General features: G+C 38.1%; 1 pseudogene; it reads left to right on the top strand.

Moving 5' to 3' along the window:
* Positions 1-702: 702 nt before the first annotated feature.
* Positions 703-10,385, top strand: LOC116117366 (annotated as a pseudogene).
* Positions 10,386-10,757: the final 372 nt, after the last annotated feature.

The following is a 10,757-nucleotide window of genomic DNA, read 5'->3' as shown; positions in this document are numbered from 1 at the left end:
TGAACTCCCTTTTAATAGCTTAGATTTTGGTCTCCCTCCTAATACTGAAAACCTGGAATCTCTTCCAGATCATTTGTTTTACAATTTCTTTCAAGCTTCTTTGTCTTTGAACATTTCGGGAAACTTATCTCTAATCTTGTCCATCAACAAAATGGACAAAACCATGGGCATCATCTCAGACATGCTTTTAGGATGGTGTGCGAGATAGCTCAAGAGTTTGGAATATATCATGCAATGTTCATCAGTTCTACTGGTTTTGCGTCTGCATGTTACTACTCTTTGTGGATGAATTTACCTCATCGAAACACGGATTCCGATGAATTTATGTTGCCGGATTTCCTGAAGGTTCTACGATTCATGTTCTCAATGAAGAAGTTTTAGAGCTGCGGATGGAACTGATATTACTTCGTGTTTCTAAGAAACAAGCTATTTTGTCACTGGATTAAAGCTGATGGAATTTTGCTCAACACAGTGGAGGAGATTGACAAACTTGGACAATGTATTTCAGGAGAAAATTCGACGACAAGTTTGGCCTATTGGACCATTATTTTGTCCCCGGGAAGCGAAGCTCGAACGGGCAGAGATTTCGGAATCTCCCAAAGAATGCAAAAATTGGCTTGATGAGAAACCTTCCTGTTCAGTTTCTCTGTGTCATTTGGGTCACAGTATACCCTATCTGCATCAAATATGATTCAATTGGCAATGGCTTATGAGGGTTGTGGCAAGAATTTCATTTGGGTGTTAGGCCCACCTTTATGCTCTGATTCAAACTCAGAACTGAAAGCCAATGAATGTTGCCTGAAGGATTTGAAGAAGAATCAAAGAGTCAGGATGTGGGCTTTTAGTTTGTAAATGGGCACCACAGGTTGATATTTTATCTCATAAATCTTTATCTGCATTTTAAGTCATTGTGGATGAACTCTGCAATGCCGATGATTGGGTGGCCACTGGTGGCAGACCAGTTTTATAATGTGAAGTTGCTGGAGGAAGAATTGGAGTTTGTGTGGAGGTTGCTAGAGGGAGGAGTTGGGAGGTTCTTCATCAGGAAAAGTGGCAAAAATTGAGTTGGTGATGAATGATTCTGAGAAAGGAAAGGAAATAGAAAGAAAGCTTTGGAATTAAGGGATTATTGACAATGCCATTAAAGATGAAGAAAATTTTAAGGGTCATCTAGGGAAACCGTGGATCAATTCTTGAATGCTGTATTAATGACAAAAGGAAGATCCACAATGAGATTAACATAAAATTATGTACTGGTATATTGTATAACTTCGATTCTTGCCTTATATGTATCAAGATCATTTTTATTTATTTATTTTATTTTTAAAGATTAAGAAATTGACAAAAGAAGTTGTGAGTTTTTTTTTTGTTTTTTGTTTTTAAACAAAGAATATAACTAATCTTGTACATTGTGTTAGATAAAAAACGAGTAGAATTGTTTTCAAAAATAATATTAAAAACTGATGTAAAATCAAAAACGATGTAGTCGTTTATACTCTTTAATCTCAAACAAATTATCAAGAATTATATAACATTTGTTGTTTTGAGTGTTTATTTATTGGTTAACAGAGTTCTGTTGATTGGTCGCGCTGCAAATGAGCCCAAAGCTTGTGTCTCCAAGGTTCTCCAATCTCCATGACAGTCCATATATATCTAATTGAGCTTTAACTGAGTCCAAAGCCTTTCTTTTTAGGTTTCTATGGGGTTTAAAATAGAGCTTAGCCCAACAATCTGTTATTAATTCTAGTGCTGAATATTATATACCTCTGTTAATTTAAATATTCAAAGTGATTGAAACCATTTGACAATATTATTGATGATTAGTAGGTAAAGTAGTTGGACCTGTTGGTTGTATTACTTATATTTGACATAATAGTTAAGAAATGAAGATGATTAGACCTGATTTAGATCAATTATTTTTTATAATGAAATACTGTGAAGCCAACCGGTTCGTTTCACTAAGTCAATTGGAAGGCAAAACGGGGTCGTTTCATTTAAGGCCATTACTGAAACTTAGTCGTCAGATCAAGACAGATCCAAGGGTTGAGGTTACGAATGCAGACATATATAAAGAAAGCAATAGTGATGAAAACGTAGAATGCGTTTTTGTTATCGGTATTAGGGTTTGCAAAAGAGAAAAAAAACTAGGGTTTGTTTTTGCTGGGTCTTTCTGGGTGTAATATGGGTTGATTGTGAGAGAGGGTTGCGTTTCCTTCTAGAGGCTGTTATTTGTCTTTTCTTGCAGATTATTGAGAGATTCTTGAGTGAATAGCCTGGTTGGTGTTAATTTGTTTTGGCAGATTTGTATAATTGTCTTCTTGTAATCGTTGAATATCTTCTTAGTGCTGTGAGTGTCCGTATTTTGGAGCTCAACGTGGACGTAGTCTCCCCAAGATTGGATAGACGAACCACGGTAAAATCGTGCCTTGTGTTTGTGGTGTGATTCTTGATCTTTAATTTGTGTGTGATTATTTGTATTGCGATTTGCTTATCAAGCTTAGTTATAACATGGTATCAGAGCTAAAGTTCTAAGAGATTTAGGGTTGAAATCGTTTGGTCTTCTTGACGAATTCTAAAATTAGGGTTTGTCAGATTTGAGGTTTTTTTATTTCAAGATTCTAGATCGTTAGGACTTCGATCTTGTTAAGTCTTGGGGTTAATTCGTGAGATTAAGTTATAAACACAAGGGATCGATGAAATTCGTACAAATTCTAAATTAGGTTTATCAGATTTGGGGGTTTTCGAATTAAAGGCTTATAGGGCTTTAGGGTTTTCGAATTGTCCTTGAATCAGGTCGAATTGGTTAGTCTGAGTCACAAACACAGTCAGGGAGAAAATCTGGGTATTGTCAAGGGGCTGTAGTAGTCTTGTCACTTTAGTCTTGTTTGTGTCTTGCCTTGTGTGATACAGTTTAGGGTATTTAGGCTGGAACACCAGTAACTGCCTTAAAAACTGTCTGGCAGTAATTGCACTTCTGGTACCAATGCCACGTACCCTTTGATTGTTCTGCCCTGTTATTACAATACAATGAGACACTACTCGTATGGAGATCTCCCAATGATGGGAAGATCGATTTTAATACATGAAAAAGAATAAAATCCCTTTTTTCCGCATAACAAAGTCGGGCTTGCCCTAGAAAAGATGCCACCAAGTAGTCTGAGAGAAACTGAAAAGAAGGCTGAAGTGGATGAGGAGGCCTACAATCTAATCATAATGAATATGTCCGATGCGTCCTGCGAAGGTTGATGGCATGGAAAGACCGCTCACGCTCTAGGTAAACTCGAATCCCTTTATTCCTTCAGTCTGCACCAAACTTAGCATTTCTTAAAGGAGCTTTATTTTCTTATAAAATGGATGTTACTAAGTCTGTAGAGAAAACCTTGATGAGTTTCTAAGATGACATTAGTATTGAAAGGTACAGATCAGAGTTGGAGATTCCGTTTGGCGATGATATTGTTAAATTCACTGCCTGATAGTACTTAGTGGTGAAGAATGCTTTACAATACACTACAGTTCCCAGTGTTGACCTGATTATAGCGGTCTTAAATCTAGGGAATTGGAGTTGAAAATACAGAAAAGGAATGGAAATAACCTGTTTGTCAAAGGTAGATCAGATCCTGGACAATTAGGAAGGGATGTAATAAGATTTCCAGCAACACATCACCCTAGGGCTAAGAAAAAAGGGAAGAATAACAAGTCTAAGGAGAAACTAGGAATGTTTCCACTGTAATAAACCTGGCCACCTTAAGAAGAAACTGCTATGATTGGATAAAGAAACAAAAACAGCACAATACAGAGAGTAACTTAGCTAGCACTAGCACTGGCATTGAAGTTTTAGAAGCCCTCACTGTGTCTCAAACCATGCAGCGTAAGGAATGGGTTCTAGATTCGGGGTGCACCTTTCATATGAGTCCAAACATCCAATGGTTCCAGAACTTTAGGAAAGGAGAGTTAAAACTGTCTTCAGGGTAATAATCACTCTTGTAAGGTTCAAGGCATAGGAAACATAACATTAGGTTAAATATGGCAAAATCATAATGTTAACCGAGTGAGGTATATACTTGACCTCAAAGAAACCTGGTCTCCTTGGGAACTTTGGATGAAGCTGATGTAGTTATAAGGCAGAAAAAGGATCCATAGTTTTGTATAGAATAATGAAATATACTTGAAGAGATCAAACAAAATGGGCTGTACACTCTATGTGGTCAACATTGTGCACTCACTGTAAAGTCTGCTTTATAATCTACTAATCTGACTGCTGCAGAGAATGGGATTTGAGACTTGGCCACATAGGCCAAAAGGATGACAGTGTTAAGCCAACATGGCTATTTTGGTAAGGAATCCATATCTGATTAACTTTCTGTGAAGTTTGTGTGTTGGGAAAACACACAGAAGGAGTTTCCACAAGGGAACTCATCTGGCTGAAAGAGGTTGGATTATATTCATGTAGATCTTTTGGTTCCTGAAAGGTTAGAACACATGGAGGGAATTGTTATTTCCTCTCCATTGTGGATGACTATAGCAGAAAGTTATATGTGTACCTACTTAGTCTAATAAGCCTTAACCAAGTTTAAAGGCTGGAAAACTTGGTTGAAAACCAAGTTAATGGAAGGTGAAAACCTTTAGGACAGATAATGGCCTAGAATTCTGTAATAAGGAGTTTGACTCTTATTGTGTAGAAAGGGAATCTTGAGGCATAGGACTGTTGGGGAACCCCTCAGCAAAATGGGGTTGCTGAGAAATGAACAGAACCCTTCTTGAAGGTCAGATGTCTCTTATTCACAGTTGGCTACCAAAAACCTTTTGGGGGGAAGCATTAGGTACAACAGCTTACCTTATAAATAGGAGCCCTTCTAGCTCAATGACTTTAGTGCCCTGAAGAAAATGGTCTGAAAGGAGACCACCTCTTGAACACCTAAGAGTCTTGGATGTGCTGCATATGCACATACTAGAGAGGGAAAGTTAGAACCAAGATCCCTCAAGTGTGTTTTTTTGGATATCAAAAGGGAACAAAGGGTTATAGGCTGTGGGAAAGGGTTGCCCCAGGGTTAGGTAATTGTTAGTAGGGATGTGATTTTCAATGAAACAGTCTTTTCTGCAAATCGGTACAAATTGCAGGTACTCACAAGAAGAGTTTGAAACTTCAGGACAAACTGGGTCAACTCAGTTTGAGTGGAGCCTGAAACTAACCCTGATCAATACACCCAAACAGATAAGACTGATCCTGTTGAAGATCCACCACCATAATCAAGAGCAGGAGGGTGAAGATTACCCTACTGACAATGCTGAAGTGGATCAGCAGGATAACCTGGCCCAATATCATTTAGCTAGGGATAGAGTCAGAAGGGAAATCAGACCCCCTGCAAGGTACAGCTATGCTGACCTGATTTATACAGCACTCCTAGCTGGTTCAGAGATACATCGATCAGAACCACAATACTTATGATGAGCAATGAGTTCAAGGATAGAAAAGAATGGTTGGCTGCTATGGAGGAAAGATGAGTCATTGCACTCAAACAAAACCTGGACACTAGTTCCAAAGCCAAAGAATCAAAATTGGTGGAGTGCAGATGGTTGTACAAACTGAAAGAAGGGTAAATGAATCTGACCCACCAAGATTCAAAGCAAGGTTAGTTGCTAAGGGCTACACTCAAGAGAAGATATGCATCACTTGATCTGGTAGGGTTGTAGAGCAGACTTTGCAGGTGATAGAGACTCTAAGAAGTCCACAACTGCCTATTACTTCACACTGGGAGGCAACGTGTTAGTTGGAAAGCTTAGTTGCAACCTTTGGTTGCATATCCACTATTGAAGCGGAGTACGTAGCAGTTTCAGATGCATTCAAGGAAGCCATGGTTGCAAGGGATCCTGAAAGAAGCTGATCTATGATGGCACAGCAACAGTTACTCTGATAGTCAAGTGCCATCCATTTGAGCAAGAACCCAGTGTATCACGAACGAACAAACATGTGGATGTAAGGCATCACTTCGTTAGAGACCTGATTGCAAAGGGAGAGATAAATCTTGTTGAAGGTACCTACTGAAGATAATCCAGTAGACGGGGAACAAAAGTGGTGACCACAGCCAAGTTCAAGCACTGCTTGAACTTGCTTCACATCAAATAACACTTTCCTTCAGAGCTGAGAAGAAATATGGGATTACTGCACTAAAAAGAAGTCCAATAACGAAAGGAATAAAGTTGGCTTCAAGGTGGGAGAAAATAATGTGAAGCCAAAACGGGGTCGTTTCACTTAAGTCCATTGAGCAAAAACGGGGTCGTTTCATTTAGGCCATTACTGAAACTTAGTCGTCAGATCAAGACAATCCAAGGGCTGAGGATTACGAATGCATACATTATAAAGAGCAACAGTGATGAAAACGTAGAATGCGTTTTTGTTAATCGGGTATTAGGGTTTGCAAAGAGAAAAAAAACTAGGGTTTTTTTTGCTGGGTCTTTCTGGTGTTATAGGTTGATTGTGAGAGGGGTTTGTTTCCTTCTAGAGGCTATATTTGTCCTCTGTTTCTTGCAGATTATTGAGAGATTCTTGAGTGAATAGGCCTTGGTTGGTGTTAATCTGTTTTGGCAGATTTATATGATCTTCTTCTTGTAATCATTGAATATCTCTTATGCTGTAGTGTCGAAATTTGGAGCTCAACGTGGATGTAGTCTATCCAAGATTGGATAACAAACCACGGTAAAATCGTGCCTTGTATTGTGTGTGTGATTCTTTGATCTTAATCTTGTGTGTGATTATTGTGATTGCGAATTTGCTTATCAAGCTTAGGTTATAACATATAGTAAGAGTAAAATAACATGTAGGAGAAAGGACAAAAGTAGAGAGAGGAAATTATTAAATAATGTGTGATTACTAGCAAGGAGATTTCAATTTGGTTTTGGACAGTTTAATTACTTTTTACAATGTTTCTCCACGTCACCATGATGTATTAGGCTTTACCTTCTTGATCATAATGACGTTTATGAAAAGCGGATCACCTCTCCCTAGCTCAACACATAAAAAATACTCTTTCTCCTCATCCTCTCCCTGCTCCTTCTCTACTCATATTTCTCTTGGTTCTTACCAGCAACAGCAATGGTAATAAAGCCACCAACAAAGAGAACATAGTGATGTTCCCATTCATGGCGCAAGGCCATATAATCCCTTTCCTAGCTTTAGCCCTTCGCATCGAAAAACAAACAATACACCATAACTTTTACACCCCTTCAAACATCAAGAACCTCAGATCATCTCTCCCTTCAAACTCCTCCATTCATCTCCTCGAATCCCTTTAATAGCTCAGATCATGACCTCCCTCCTCAACCTGAGAACACCGACTCAGTTCCCTATGATCTTGTTCCCAGCTCTTTGAAGCTTCTTATCTTTCAAATCCCATTTCCGAAACCTCATCTCCAAGCTTTCCAGGATGAAAATGAGCATAAACGTCCGCTTTGTATCATCTCAGCATGTTCTTTGGATGGTGTGCGGAGATCGCTCATGAGTTTGCTTGTTCATACTATATTTATTGCAGGTGGTGGCTTTGGCTTTGCTTGTTACTACTCTTTTGTGGCTAAACCTTCCACATAGCAACTCAGATTCTGATGAATTGTGATTTGCCTGATTTTCCTGAAGCTTCTACTCTTCATGTTACTCAGATGTCAGATACTTTAAGAGCTGCTGATGGGAGTGATTCTTTTTCAGTTTTTGTGAAGAAAGTGTTTCCTCTTTGGTCAAAGCTGATGCAATTTTGGTTAACACAGTTGAGGAATTTGACAAGACAGGATTAAACTATTTCGAGAAAAATCGCCGACCGGTTTGGCCTGTGGGGCCTGTTCTTTTCTCTTCAGGAAACAAAGCTCGAGCTGGTAAAGATTTTGGTCTATCACAAGAGATTTGCAAAAATTGGCTTGATAAAAAACCTTCTTGTTCAGTTCTCTATGTGTCATTTGGTGTCACAGAACACCATATCTTCATCACAAATGATGCAATTGGCAATGGCTTTAGAACTTGTGGCAAGATTTTATATGGTTGTGTGGACCACCAATTGGCTTTGACATAAACTCAGAATTTAAAGCCAATGATGGTTGCCTGAAGGATTTGAAGAAAGGATCAGAGACTCAGGCCGTGGACTAGTAGTTCATAATGGGCCCCCCAATGGAGATTTTTATCTCACAAATCTTTATCTGCATTTTTGAGTCATTGTGGCTGGAACTCTGTGCTTGAACACTGAGCCGCGGAGTGCCGATGATTGGGTGGCCAATGGCGGCAGAGCAGTTCTATAATGTGAATTGTTGGAGAGAAGATTGGAGTATTGTGGAGTTTGCAAGAGGCAAGAACTGTGAGATTTTTCATGGGAAATAGTGGCGAAATTGAGTTGGTGATGAATGAGATGTGAGAAAGGAAAGGAAATGAGAAAAGCTTGGGATTAGGAGATTATTACATGCAACCAAGATAAAATTTTTAAAGGGTCATCTATGGAAGCCATGGACTCATCTTGAATCTGCATCGAAGCTAAGGGGAAACCATGGGGCTCCTCTGTCAGTTCATGAGAAAAATCTTGCATTTGCATTAATTAAATAACATCAAAAAGTAATACTGTCTCTAATCAACTGTACTTTGTAAGATCCCTATTACTATGATTAAGAGTGAGCTTGCCCAAGATTATAATTAATTTTCCTTTAGGTAACTATTGCATATTTTAAATTGTGAATTATTTACAATCATTCATCTATGGCGGGCAATGCTTTCATTTCTAATTACGAAATTGATATTAAATTTTAGGCTCCGACATTTCAAAGAAGAGATAGATAGTGAAATTTGTGACCACATACTCTCAGACCCAGCTGAGTAATATTCAACCTGCAGGTTGCTTCATTGTCCTCTTCTTTTCTTCATTATTAAACCTCTTCCTCCTCTACCTCCTTCCTCTTTTATTCTCAATACAACAACGGTAATATTCTCTTCAAGGCACTAGCTTGGCTCTTCTCATAGAGATAAAAAAAAACAGAGCAGAGGAGCTTGAGGTTTGGTCTATTGGGACCTATTATTAAAAAAGCTGTGGTTTTGTCAAAGAGGAAATTGCTGCCTGACCTTTGACCTACCAGTTTAAATTTGTGACGGGCCGGGACTATTTTAGAAAAATGACAGTGGCTATATTAGCATCTTACTATTATTTTCTGTTTTGAGGTTTTGAAGAAATGGGATGTTTATATTGTTGGAGCTTACTCGCACGTATAATTTTGTGATTGATAGTCATTAATTTAAAAAATTACGTGATAATAATTATCAATTGATGTTACATAATACTTTATTTTTTCATACCATTCTAATATGTTGTTAGATCAATATATTGATTCTTATATTTTTCTGTGTCACAATATAAGGTGTTGTGTACGAATAGATATATTTGTTGCATTATTTGGTGGCATGAATTGAGAAAAAGAAAGCATGCACAGAGATAGGTAGGGTTGTAAAAAGTGAAAGTAACGATAATGATAGAAGGGGAGTACATAAAATACAAAGATTCGCTTAGTTATTGATAGGAACCCATTCCCAAATTGATATGAATTGGCTGAACATAGGCTTTTGATAGAATTGGACAGCAATGGTCCTTCTATGAGCTTAGGTAAATTCTCCTTGGAAAACTGGCTTGTTAAGGAAGGATGCCGAAGTCCTTATAAACCACATGCACTCCCCTTTCCTTTTCAACGCGGGATCCTAATATATAATTACACGCTTCCCGCAACCGATACGTTGGCCTCTTTACCTTTGTCGGCCTTTTATCATTAGGTGACTATGCAGATCCCCTTTCCCTCGGGCCTCCTGCCCTTTCTTGGGATAAGACCTGAGCCCAAGGTCGCCTACTGTGGGTCAGCCTGCCATGTAGGCAACGTCCCAGTGGGCGCATGATCATGCTTTGATTCAATTGGCAATGGCTTTAGAGGTTGTGGCAAAATTTCATTTGGGTTGCTAGGCCACCTTTAGGCTCTGATTCAACTCAGAACTGAAAGCCAATGAGGTTGCCTGAAGAATTTGAAGAAATAATCAAAGAGTCAGGATGGGGCTTTTAGTTTGTAAATGGGCACCACAGGTTGATTTTTATCTCATAAATCTTTATCTGCATTTTTAAGTCATTGTGGATGGAACTCTGCAATGCCGATGATTGGTGGCCCCTGGTGGCAGACCAGTTTTATAATGTGAAGTTGCTGGAGAAGAAATTGGAGTTTGTGTGGAGGTTGCTAGAGGGAGGAGTTGGGAGGTTCTTCATCAGGAAATAGTGGCAAAAATTGAGTTGGTGATGAATGATTCTGAGAAAGGAAAGGAAATAAGAAAGAAAGCTTTGGAAGTTAGGAGATTATTGACAATTCCATTAAAGATGAAGAAATTTTAAGGGTCATCTATGAAACCGTGGATCATTCTTGAATGCTGTATTAATGACAAAAGGAAGATCCAACAATGAGATTTAAGCATAAAATTATGTACGGTATATTGTATAACTTCGATTCTTGGATGCTTATATGTATCTAATCATGTTTATTTATTTATTTTTATTTTTAAAGATTAAGAAAGATTGACAAAAGAAGTTGTGAGAGTTTTTTTTGGTTTTTTGTTTTTAAAAACAAAGAATATAACTATCTTGTGACATTGTTTTAGATAAAACGAGTAGAATTGTTTTCAAAAATAATATTAAAAACTGATGTAAAATCAAAAAACGATAGTAGTCGTTTTTATAACTCTTTAATCTCAAACACAATATAAAGAA

This window comes from Pistacia vera, unplaced genomic scaffold (assembly GCF_008641045.1).
Source record: "Pistacia vera cultivar Batoury unplaced genomic scaffold, PisVer_v2 Contig805, whole genome shotgun sequence".
Classification (NCBI taxonomy): Eukaryota; Viridiplantae; Streptophyta; class Magnoliopsida; order Sapindales; family Anacardiaceae; genus Pistacia; species Pistacia vera.
Note: the sequence above shows the minus strand (reverse complement) of the source record. Positions and strands in the feature narration are given on the sequence as shown.